The sequence below is a fragment of the Mobula hypostoma genome, chromosome 1, assembly GCF_963921235.1.
Source record: "Mobula hypostoma chromosome 1, sMobHyp1.1, whole genome shotgun sequence".
Classification (NCBI taxonomy): Eukaryota; Metazoa; Chordata; class Chondrichthyes; order Myliobatiformes; family Myliobatidae; genus Mobula; species Mobula hypostoma.
Genome location: NC_086097.1, coordinates 71,301,790 through 71,314,553, shown reverse-complemented (window position 1 = coordinate 71,314,553; position 12,764 = coordinate 71,301,790). Strand labels below are relative to the sequence as shown.

Here is a 12,764-nt window from a genome sequence, read left to right as displayed (position 1 = left end):
AGAAATATTATTATTTTTAAATTCTGCAAGATTTTTCTATTGTGTAGCATAAAAGAAGAATCTTTAAGTACAGAGAATTATAGAGTTGTCCAGCTTAGAAACAGACCCTTCAGCCCAGCTCATCTATGTCAGGGGTCCCCAACCTTTTTTGCACTGCGGACCGGCCGACCGGGGGGTGGGGGGGGGTGGGGTGGGGTGTGGATGAGTAGGGTTGCCAACGGACAAGAGTAGCAGTCAAATACGTTGTGTATACCCAAAAAGACTACAATGACCATGAAGCCTTACGTGGGCGCCAGTGCGCATGTGTGTACCTGCCGATTTTTTTCTCCCTGCATATCATTTTTGGCGATTCTGTCCGGGGGGGAGGTGGAGGGAAGTGTTAATCACGACCGGAATATAGGTGATAAATGGCTAATACACTCAATTTCATTTCTAAAAGGGTTTATCTAATGAATTTAATATTAAACACACTACGCATATTTTCCTCGCAGGAATATAGTGATAAGTCAATTATCAGGGGAGCTTGAAGTAAGTGTTGAACGAACTTCCAGTAGAAGTGGTAGAGGCAGGATCGATATTATCACTAAAAGAAAAATTGGATAGGTATATCGACAGGAAAGGAATGGAGTGTTATGGGCTGAGTGCAGGTCGGTGGGACTAGGTGAGAGTAGTGTTCGGCATGGACTAGAAGGGCAAAGATGGCCTGTTTCCGTGCTGTAATTGTTATATGGTTATACAAGTAAGTCAATAGCATCATAACATTTTAAGTAACGTTTGGATATTAAACACACAGCAGATATTTTCCCCGTATGACATATAAAATCATTGCAATTCCTCAATATCGCTGAATCAGTGGGAACCCTGGGCTTGTTTTCCTGCAACAACACAGTCCTATTGAGGGGTGATGGGAGACAGCAATACTCGAAGGGGGTTGCTTATGTCCAGTCTATTCCGCAATTTCGTTTTCGTTGTATTCATAGCAGAAAACCCCACTTCGCAGAAAAATGTTGGAAATGGAAGCAACGTTTTCAGTGCTTTCGTGGCTATCTCAGGGTATTTAGCCTTGACTTTGACCCAGAATGCCGGCAGAGATGTTATGTCAAACATACTTTTCAGCTCGTTGTCATTTGCCAGCTCGAGGAGTTGAGCTTCTTCCCGCCCTGACACGGATGACGCGCGGGTAATGACTGCGCATACGTTCAAGTTCCAACAGTGGGCGTGACAGGGAATGAGGAAAGATGCAGTTGACTCATATCGCCAAATCATATTGTTTCCTCATGGCCCAGTAGCACATGCTTTGCGGCCCGGTCATTGGGGACCGCTGATCTATGTCAACCTTTTTCCCCCAAATTCTTGCCCTATTTTCCCACATTAGGCCTATATCCCTCTATGTTTACCTATTTAAGTGTCCGTCTAAGTGCCTTTTAAACTAATTCTGTATCTAATTCCACCACCTACTCTGGCAGTGCATTAGAGATATGAGCCATAACCATTTTCCCCTTAATTCCTCTTTAATTTTCTTTGTAATTTATTTTTTATTGTATTTTATCATCAAACAAACATTTTCATAAGATGTATTTCAGATACTGTACATATATATCATATAATCATATTTGTCACAAATCTCCACATAATATTTATCTGAGGTATACACTTATAGAAAGGAGAGGAAAGAAAGAACAATTGAAAGAAGAAAACTATGTACAGAGTAGGGAGTGATTTTTCTTTACAACATATCCATTGACTTGTGAGAATAAAATCAGGCCTATGAGGTGTTATGTAGTTCAACCATATTTTCCAGTATAAATAAAACTGTTCCAACTTATGATTAACAGATGCTGCTATCTTCTCCATTTTGTAAATTTCCATTGTAATTTCCATCCATACATTTAAAGTTGGGCTCTCCTGTGATAACCATTTCCTGGTAAGGGCCTTTTTACCAGCCATCAGCAGTACATTCATTAAATATTTATCTCTTTTCAACCATTCTTGAGGTATATACCCAAAATATATGGTCTTACTCTCTATGGGTATTTCACATTTAAAGATGTCTTGTAGGGCATTATGTATCCCACTCCAATAGTCTTTGATAACAGGGCATTCCCAGAAAATATGATAATGGTTTGCATTTTGATTTCCGCCATTTCTCCATCAAGTGGGGGGGTACTATCATAATGGGATTTCTGAGAGGGTGTAAGAAAATATCTTATCAAGTTTTTCCACCTGAACTCCCTCCATTTCTGTGAACTGGTACACTTCCATTGATACCTCCATATTATTGTCCAGTCTTCCTCAGATATTATTATCCCTCCTTCCTTCTCCCATTTTGTTTTAATGTATAAAGTCGAATGTGTTTTGACAAACCCTTATACACGCTTGAAATTATTCTACTACCGTTGTCTGAATTATATGCTTTTCTAAGTAGCTCTATCAGACATGTACTTGCCTTGATTACATTTTTAACCGTCCTATTAACATACTGTCGCATCTGTAAATACCAGTAAAAGTCTTGTTTTTCTAATAAGTGTTTCTCTTTGAGCATTTCAAAACTGAACAGTGTTCCTTCTTTCATTATATTGCGAATAGCTGTTGTTCCTTTAGCTGTCCAGTCCTTAAATCTAGCATCCAGTTTATTCAACGTAAAATCCGTGTCTTATGCACACCATTTAAGAACTGCAATGTCTCTCTCTAGTTTATATTCTTTTATAATAGTCTTCCATATTTTAAGAGTCCATTTCATCCACAGGTTGTCAATATTATTTATGTAACTTTGTAGGTTGTTATCAGCCAAAATTGCCTGTATGGGGATGGAAAATATCCTCTCCTCAATGTTTTTCCATTGTGCATCACATGATGAGTTGCACCAGCATACCAGCATATCACAGCTCTCAATTGTGTTGCAAAGTAATAATCTCTAAGAGAAGGTAGGCCCCATCCCCCCTTTTCCTTGGCTAATTGCAAAGTTTTGAGATGAACCCTAGGCCTTTTACCTTGCCATATATATCTTGATAGCATGTTGTTCTATTCATTGAATTGATTTTGGTTAATCCCTACTGGTAAGGTCTGAAAGAGATATAGTAGTCTGGGCAGTACATTCATTTTAATAGATTCAATCCTTCAACTAAGACCAAGAAAAGGAATTAGGTTACATCTTGTTATATCTTCCTTAATTTTTTTATATATAGGCTGATAATTGATATTTGATGGACTCTGTTTGCTATGCCCAAGGATATCTACTTTCAATTTCTCTTGGTGGGCTATAGCTATATAAAAGTAGTTGGGTTTTACCTATGTTGATCTTGTATCTTGATAATTGGTCATTTTGTTCAAAGGATTGCATCAATTTAGGTAAAGAGTATATTGGTTGCCCGAGATAAATCAAAATGTCATCCGCGTAACAGGCCAACTTATGCTCTGTCCCTTTAATAGTAATTCCCCTGATATCTTCATTTTGTCTGATGTACTGAGCTAATGGTTCCAGATATAATGCAAAGAGTACGGTGACCATGCACAACCTTGTCTTGTGTCCCTTTCTAGGGTAAAACTATTAGATAAATATCCATTGATTTTAATCCTGGCAGTAGGATTGCCATATAGTGCCTGTATAGTTTTAATAATTGTGTCATGTAGACCAAATCTATGTAAAACTCTGTAAAGAAAATTCCAATTAACCAAATCAAATGCCTTTTCAGCGTCCACGCTTATCACTATTGCTTCAATTTCATTTTTTTTATATGATCCATAATGTTAAGTGTCCTTCGTATATTGTCTTGTGTTTGGCGTTGTCGTATAAAACCTGTCTGATCATTATGTATCAGTGTGGGTAGAAACTCTTCTAATCATTTGGCCATGATGAAGGTAAATATTCTATAATCCACATTAAGAACAGATATTGGTCTAAATGACCCACATTCCATTTTATCCTTGCCTTCTTTCAGTACAGCTGAGATTATCGCCTCCTTCCAGCTGGGTGGCATTTGCGCCTTCCTTAGGGCTCAGTTCAGTGTGGGGGTAAAACAGGAATTAATTCACTTCTAAACTCTTTGTACCACTCTGCTGTATATCCATCTGATCTTGGTGACTTGCTTAATTTAAGTCTACTAATTGCAGTTTTTAGACCAGCTTCAGTTATGCCAGCAGTCATCGTTCTATTTTGCTCTTTGCTTAAAGTGAGTAACTCTAAAGAATTCAGAAAGGTGTCAGTTTGGGTTATGCTTCCCCCGGAACTTCGGAATATAGAGTTTTGTAAAACATTTCAAAAGCTTCTTGAATTTCACTTAGTTTATTTTATATCACTTTTGTTCTTGGATCCCTTACTCTATGAATTGTACTTTCCGCCATCTTTTTTTTCAGTTTCCAGGCTAGTATTTTCATAGATTTAGATTCACTTTCATAGTGCCTTTACTTTAGAAACATTAATTTTTTCTAATTTCTTGTGTAGCCAAACTATTAATTTCATTCCTAATTTTTTTAAATTTCCTCTAGTGTATCCTGTGCCAAACTCAATTTGTGTTTTTTTCTAGTTCCTTCAGCTTATTTTGTAATTCCTCTAATGTTTTATTCCTTATTTTTTTCTATATCGCTATAATTTTCCCTCTTAAGACAGCCTTCAGAGTATCCTATAGAATGGGAGGTGAAACCTCTTCATTATCATTGAATTCTAAGCAAAGACCGATTTCTTTTTTAATTTGTTCCTTAAAATAGGGATCATTGAGTAGACTTGAATTTAGTTTCCAAGTAGTATTCTTTGGTTGTAGGTCAAAATCAACAGATAAATATATAGGTGCATGGTCACTTACATCTATTGTCCCAATTCCTCAGGTGATTATTTGGCTCTATCTTTTCCAAATGTTATGAAATAGTCTATTCTTGTATATACGGAATTGGGGGCAGAATAATGAATGTAATTCCTTCTGTTGGGAAAAAGGTCCCTCCATATATCAATTAGACCAACAGCCTCAAAAAGAGTGTTAACTTTCTTATGTAAGGACTTTGTTTCATAAGTTTTTCTATTGGAAGAGTCTAACTTTGGTTGTAATTGTAAATTTAAGTCTCCCCCACATATCAAGAGATCTTCTGTTTCCGTTACCATAATATTAGTAATTTTCTGGAAGAAACTAATATCACTTCCTGGGGGTGCATATATGTTTAATAAAGTAACTGGATTTCCATCTATATTCCCCCTTACCAGAATATATCTGCCCTCCTTATCTCCCATTTTGAATACTTTTTCAAAATTTAGCTTGCTTGAGATGAGAATAGCAATTCCTCTTCTATGTCCTGATTTATATGAGGAGAATAACGACTTAGTGAAGCCCACTCTCTTTAATTTTCCATGCTCATTATCACTTAAGTGAGTTTCCTGTAAATATACTACATGGGCTTGTTCTTTTTTCAATTTTGATAGAATTTTACTGCACTTGACTGAATTCAACAGCCCATTGACATTAAAAGAAATGAATTTTACTTTGTCCTTATCCATGTATATTTATCTGCTAGTATATCATTGAAATTTGCAGAATATAACTTAATTGATCTATTCCCTGAACAAATAAGAGCCAAGAAATGCGAATAATAAAAAAAAGGTAGCGAAGGTGTGATTCCAGGGCTGGGGTCTCTAGATGACCCTGGGTTGAGCTAGAAGAAAAGTCTAGCCGTGGGGGATAGCCCCTCCTACCTGTGAGTTGAGGGCCCCCGTTGCTGTACCTATAAAAGTAAGTAAAATAAAAATCTGTCCATTACACAGAAATGATTTCCCTGTGTATTCCTCTCATGTACATATTCTCATTTAGGTGGGGAAGAAGGAATGAATAAATGAATTTTTAAAAATTGAGAAATATAAAATCCACATTATAATACGTATTTCTCGAGATAGGTATATCACCATCTATTTTTGCCTCCATTTAGTTTATCAGCACTTTTAAAGTTAGCCAAACCTTATGGCTCTTCTGGAGGAGGTGAGGGCTGTCCTCGGAGAACTCACAGTCTCTCCCTAATAACCTTCTCTTGTCCTGCTCCCGTCCTCTGCTTTCTAGGTTCTCTTACTATTTCCCAAGCAGATTGGGATATCTGCTCAGCCAGACTTTCCCTTGGTTTGACCACACTAATGGACAGTCCTCTGTTGTTCACGTCCGTAGTCACCTCCTCTACCGTCTGGTGCAGTTGCATCCCTTCTTGGTAAGATACCCTCAGTTTAGCAGGGTACGGGGTTTGGAATTTAATCTTTTCTTCCTCTAATATTTGTTTCACTTCGAAATATTCCTTCCATTTCTGTAGGACCACCGAGGGGTAATCATGATCGAAGTATATTAACTTCCCATTCCAAAATAACCTCTTCTTACCCCAGGCCCTTCGTAGAATCTCCGCCTTGCTCTTGAATCGAAGGAATCTAAGTACTATTGAGCACGGTTTACTTTCTCTGTCACTGGAGGGCTGTGGGACGAGTGAACGATGCACCTTCTCAATTTCAATCTCCATAGTTGGGGGCATCTCCAGCGCTTCCTGCAGCAGCTTGTCTACAAAGTCTATCATCGACAATCCCTCCGCTCCTTCAGGAACATTATAAATCCTGACATTTTTCTGTTGCAATCTTCCCTCCTGGTCAAGCAATTTACTTTCCTGTAGATTTAATATTTTTATCATCTTACTTAGTATCTGTTCCATGATTTGCATGCGATATTCCACCTTCTCAATTCGAGTCTCTTCCAAGGCTATTTTCTGATTGACGTTGGCGAGCTCTGACTTTATATCATTGAGTTGCTGTTTTATATCTTTTTGGACTTCCCTTATTTATTCCAGAATCCTTATCATATTTGCTGCTTCACCTGCACGAGGCCCAGCGTCAGCCTCAATGCCACGCGCACGTGCACGTGCAGGAGAGCCACTCGTTGCACCTCTCTCTTCCATAGGCTCCACAGTGAATTTTTTTTTATCTCCATTCTTTTTCACCATTCTTGCCCCCTTTATCAATTCAAATATTTTCAAAAGATCTTATATTTGATGGATTAATGGGGCAAAATATGCGTTTTTCCAGAGGAGCTATTGATTTAAGCTGCCATTCTGAACGATGACATCACCGGAACCTTTAATTCCTCTTTAACACTCTTCACTCTCACCATAAAGCTAGGCCCTCTTGTTTTTGATAATCCTACAATGGTGAAAAAGATTCAGACAATCTACCTGTCTACGTCGTTCATAATTTTATAGGCCTCTGTCAGGTCAATACTTAGCCTTCTTCCCTACAGGGGAAACAAGCTGAGAATGTACAACCTTTTTTCCCCAATAAAAAGGTCCTCAGTCCAGGGAAAATGTTAGCAAATCACTGCTGCACACTCTCCAGCACAACTACATCCTAACAATAGTGTGACAATGAGAACCATGCATGCTACTGCAACTATGGCCTGGCCAGTGTTTGTTAAAGGTGCAGCAGAATGTCCCTACTTTTGTATTCAACGCCTGGCCTATGAAGGCAAAGATCCCATATGCTCTCTTTTCCTGCTTACGTATCTATGTTACAAACAAGAGGAAATCTGCGGATGCTGGAAATCCAAGCAACACACACAAAACGCTGCAGGAACTCAGCGGGCCAGGCAGCGTCTATGGAAAAGAGTAATGTCCACCCTCACCCACTTCACCATTTCCCATCCCCTTTTCCCTCTCTCACTTTATCTCCTTGCCTGCCCATCACCTCCCTCTGGTGCTCTTCCCCCTTTTCTTTCTTCTATGGCCTTTTGTCCTCTCCTATCAGACTCCCCCTTCTCCAGCCCTGCACCTCTTTCACCATTCAACTTCTAAGCTCTTTACTTCATCGCCCCCCAATCCCACCTTCAAGTTTCACCCATCACCTTGTGTTTCTCTCTCCCCTCCCCCCAGCTTTTAAATTAACTTTTCATCTTTTTTCTCCAGTCCTGCTGAAGGGTCTCAGCCCAAAGCGTCGACTGCACTCTTTTCCATAGACACTGCCTGGCCTGCTGAGTTCCTCCATTTTGTGTGGAGTTACATACCTATGTTAACACTTTCTAGGAACCACGGACTTGGGCTTTAAGGTTTCTCGGTTCATCATCTTTCTTTAGCATTTAGCAATTAACTGTAATGTCCCATTCTCTGTTGGCTCCAAAAATGCACCACCTAATTCTTATTGTGTTTGAATTCTATCGGCCAATGCTTCTCACAACTTCCCATTTGATCTCCAGTATGTCCTGTGATAGTCTTCCTCAATATCCACATCAACTATCGTATAGTCTGCAAATTTACTGATCATACCTCCTACACTCATGTCCAGTTCACTCAGTATGGCCACTTTATTAGGTACCTTGCAGGCCTGCTAGTTAATGCAAATATCTAATCGGCCAATCGTGTGGCAGCAACTCAATGCATAAACGCATGCAGACGTGGTCAAGAGGTTCAGTTGCCAATTAAATCAAAAGTCAGAATGGGGAAAAAATGTGATCTAACTGACTTTGACTGTGGAATGATTATTTACAAGCCATTAGACTTAGAAATGCAGGTGTCTGTACATTGCGACGGAGCCTTAATGCAAAGATTTTTACTCCCTCGCATTGTGGGATGGATATAAGATTTAAATAAATTCAAAACATAAAATCCTTCAGGACTTTCTACAGTATTATCACTAACACTAATGTAATGCTCAATGGCATGTAGTTACCAGACATCACTGCTGCCCTTCTTAAATAAAGATGAAACATTAGATATTCTCCACTCTTCTGGCACCTCACCTGTGGCTACAAAGATGGAAATATCTCTGTCAAGCCTCACCTGTGTCCTCCCTTCCTTTCCATTACAACCTGAGATAAATGACATTTATCTCTTCAGTTTATCCATGTACTCCTCCCTGGTCTCATTATCTTCCGTGTCCTTCTCTTTGATAAATACAGGTGAGAAGTATTTATTTAGGACTTCACCTACATCACCTTTCACCACATATAGGTTACCCTTTTAGTCTCCAAGGGGACCCATTATTTTCATAGCTACCTCTTCGCACCAGATACAGATATTAAAATGATGACTCTGTCTTATGGATGGAGTCAATATCATGCGGAGGTCTGTGAGGGCTTGCAGTGCACAAATTAGCTGCCATGAAAAATTTTAGCAAAGTACATTTCATAAAGTATTTATTGGTTCTAGAATGCTTTGAAAAGCAATGAACTCATGAGAAGTACCATATAATTCAAATCTGTCTTTGTTTGATAATGTGACTGTTTATGTGTGTTGGAACAACCTTTATCCATTCCTTTATTGATCACTCGTGTTAACAGTAAACAAAGAGGTTTGTCAGATTGTTCTGTAAAAATCTTTTTGTGGTATTAAGCCACTAAAGAAACTACATCTGGAAACCACACTTTTACGTTGGTTGTTGTTTCATAGAACATAGAACATAGAAATTTACAGCACATTACAGGCCCTTCGGCCCACAATGTTGTGTTGACCATGTAACCTACTCTAGAGACTGCCTAGGATTTCCCTAGCGCATAACTCTCTATTTTACTAAGCTCCATGTACCTATTTAAGAGGCTCTTAAAAGACCCTATTGTATCTGCTTCCACCATCGCCGGCAGTGCATTCCACGCGCCCACCACTCTCTGTGTGAAAAATTTAACCCCTGACATCCCTTCGGTACCTATTTTCAAACACCTTCAAACTATGCCCCCTCATGTTAGCCATTTCATCCCTGGGAAAAACACCTCTGGCTATCCACATGATCAATGTCCCTCATCATCTTATTCACCTCTATTGGGTCACCTCTCATCCTCTGTCGCTCCAAGGAGAAAAGGCCAAGTATGCTCAACCTATTCTCATAAGGCATGCTCTCCAATCCAGATAACGTCCTTATAAATCTACTCTGCACTCTCTCTATAGTATCCACATCCTTCCTGTGGTGATGTGACCAAAACTGAACACAGTACTCCAAGTGGGGTCTGACCAAGGTCTTATATACAGTAGCTGTAACATTACCTCACGGCCCTTGAACTCAGTCCCATGCTTGATAAATGCCAACACACCATACATCTTCTTAACAACACTGTCAACCTGTGCAGCAGCTTTGAGGGTCCTATGCACATGGACCCCAAGATCTCTCAGATCTTCCACACTGCCAAGAGTCTAACCATTTATATTATATTCTGTCTTCAAATTGGACCTAACAAAATGAACCACTTCACAATTATCTGGTTTAAAGTCCATCTGCATCTTCTCAGCCCAGTTCTGCATCCTACCAATGTCCCATTGTAACCTCTGCTAATCCTCCAGACTATCCATAACACCCCCAACTTTTGTGTCATCAGCAAACTTACTAACCCACCCTTCTACTTCATCCAGGTCATTTATAAAAATCACAAGGAGGGGAGTCCCAGAACAGATCCCTGCAGAACACCACTGGTCACTGACCTCCACACAGAATACGAACCATCTACAACCAACCTTTGCCTTCTGTGGGCAAGCCAATTCTGGATCCACAAAGCAAGGCCCTTGAATCCCATGCCTCCTTACTTTCTGAGGGAACCTTGCATGGAGAACCTTACCAAAAGCCTTATTGAAATCCATGTACACTACATCCACTGCTTGACCTTCATCAACGTGTTTTGCTACATCTTCAAAGAATACAGTCAGGCTCGTAAAAGCACAACCTGTCCTTGACAAAACCATACTGACTATCCCTAATCAGATTATGTCTCTCCAAATGTTCATAAATCCTGCCTCTCAGGATCTTCTCCAACAACGTTTCCACCTCTGAAGTCAGATTCACTGACCTATAATTTCCTGAGTTATCTCTACTCCCAATCTTGAACAAGGGAACAAAATTTGCAACCCTCCAATCCTCTGGTATTACTCCCGACCCTACTGACGAGGCAAAGATTATCGCAAGAGGCTCAGCAATCTCCTCCCTCACTTTCCACAGTAGCCTGGGGTATAGCTCATCCAGTCCCAGTGATTTATCTAACTTAATGCCTTTCAAATCTCCAGCACATCCACTTTCTTAATGTCTATATGCTTAAGTGTTTCAGTCCACTGTAAGTCAGCCCCACAATTGCCAAGGTCTTTTTTCCCTGATGAATACTGAAGCAAAGTACTCATTAAGTACCTCCACTACCTCCTCCGGCTCCATGCACACGTTTCCACTATCACACCTGATTGGTTCTATTCTCACACAGCTCATCTTCTTGCTCTTCACATACTTGTAGAATGCCTTGGAGTTTTCCTTGATGCTGCTCACCAAGACCTTCTCATGGCCCCTTCTGGCTCTCCTAATTCCATTCTTAAACTCCTTCCTAGCAACCTTGTAATTTTCTAGAGCTCTAACAGTACCTAGTTTCTTGAACCTTTCATAAGCTTTCCTTTTCTCCTTAACTAGATTTTCTTTAACTCTACCATCCTTTCCCTGCCTCAATAGAACATACGTATTCAGAACTCCATTTACATGTTCCCTAAGCATTTGCCACATTTCTGCCGAGCATTTCACTGAGAACACCTTCTCCCATTTTATGCTCAGAAGCTCCTGCCTGATAGCATCGTATTTCCCCCATCCCAATTAAATGTTTTCCCAAATTGTCTGCTCCTATCCCTCTCCAGCGCTATGATGAAGGAGCTAGAGTTGTGGTCACTACCTCGGAAACGAACCTGACCAGGTTCATTTCCCAATACCAGAACAAGTACAGGCTCCAGTTGGCTGATTTACATATTGAGTCAGGAAACCTTCCTCAACACACCTAACAAACTCTACCTCATCTAAACCCCTTGTGCTAAGGAGATGCCAATCAATATTAGGAAAGTTAAAATCTCCCATCACAACAACCGTAGTATTATTGCACTGTTACAGAATCTGCCTCCCTATCTGCTCCTCGATATCCCTGTTACTACTGGAGTGGGTGGTCTATAAAAAAAACAGTAGAGTTATTGCCCCTTTCCTGTTTCTGACTTCCACCCACACTGACTCAGTAGATAATCCCTCCCTGACTTCCTCCTTTTCTGCAGCTGTGATACTATCCCTAATTAGCAATGCCACACTCCCACCTCATTTGCATCCCTCTCTGTTCTTCTTGAAACATCTAAAGCCTGGCAAACTCAGCAGCCATTCCTGGTCTGAGACATCCAAGTGTCTGTAATGGCCACATTGTCACAATGCCCGTATTGATCCACGCTCTAAGTTCATCTGCCTTGTTTATGATACTCCTTGCATTAAAATAGACATATCTCAAACCATTGAGCTGAGTGCATCTTTGCTCTATTGTCAGCCTATCCTTCCTCACAAACTCCTTACAAGCTGTCTCCCCATACTCTGCCTCTTCACTTCGGTTCCCAACCTCCTGCAAATCTAGTTTAAACCCTCCCCAATAGCATTAGCAAACCACCCCGCCAGGATATTGGTTCCCCTTGAATTCAAGTGCAACTCATCCTTTTTGTATAGGTCACACCTACTCCAGAAGAAGTCGCATTGATCCAAAAATCTGAATCCCTGCCCCCTGCTCCAGTCCTGCAGCCATGCATTTATCCTCCATCTCATTCTATTCCTATCCTCACTGTCGTGTGGCACAGGCAGCAATCCAGAGTTTTCTACCTTTGATGTCCTGCTTCTCAACTTCCTTCCTAATGTCCTGTACTCTGCTTTCAGGACATTCACCCTTTTCCTGCATACGTACCACGACCTCTGGCTGCTCGCCTTCCCATTTCAGGATCTTGTGGACACGCTCAGAAACATCACGAACCCTGCCATCTGGGAGGCAAACAATCATTCTTGTTTCTTTTTCATG

General features: G+C 40.3%; 1 long non-coding RNA gene across 2 annotated transcripts in view; it reads left to right on the top strand.

Moving 5' to 3' along the window:
- The window catches only part of LOC134347938 (uncharacterized), a 60,164-nt gene that overhangs the window by 37,544 nt on the left and 9,856 nt on the right, over positions 1-12,764 (top strand). The window lies entirely within an intron of this gene.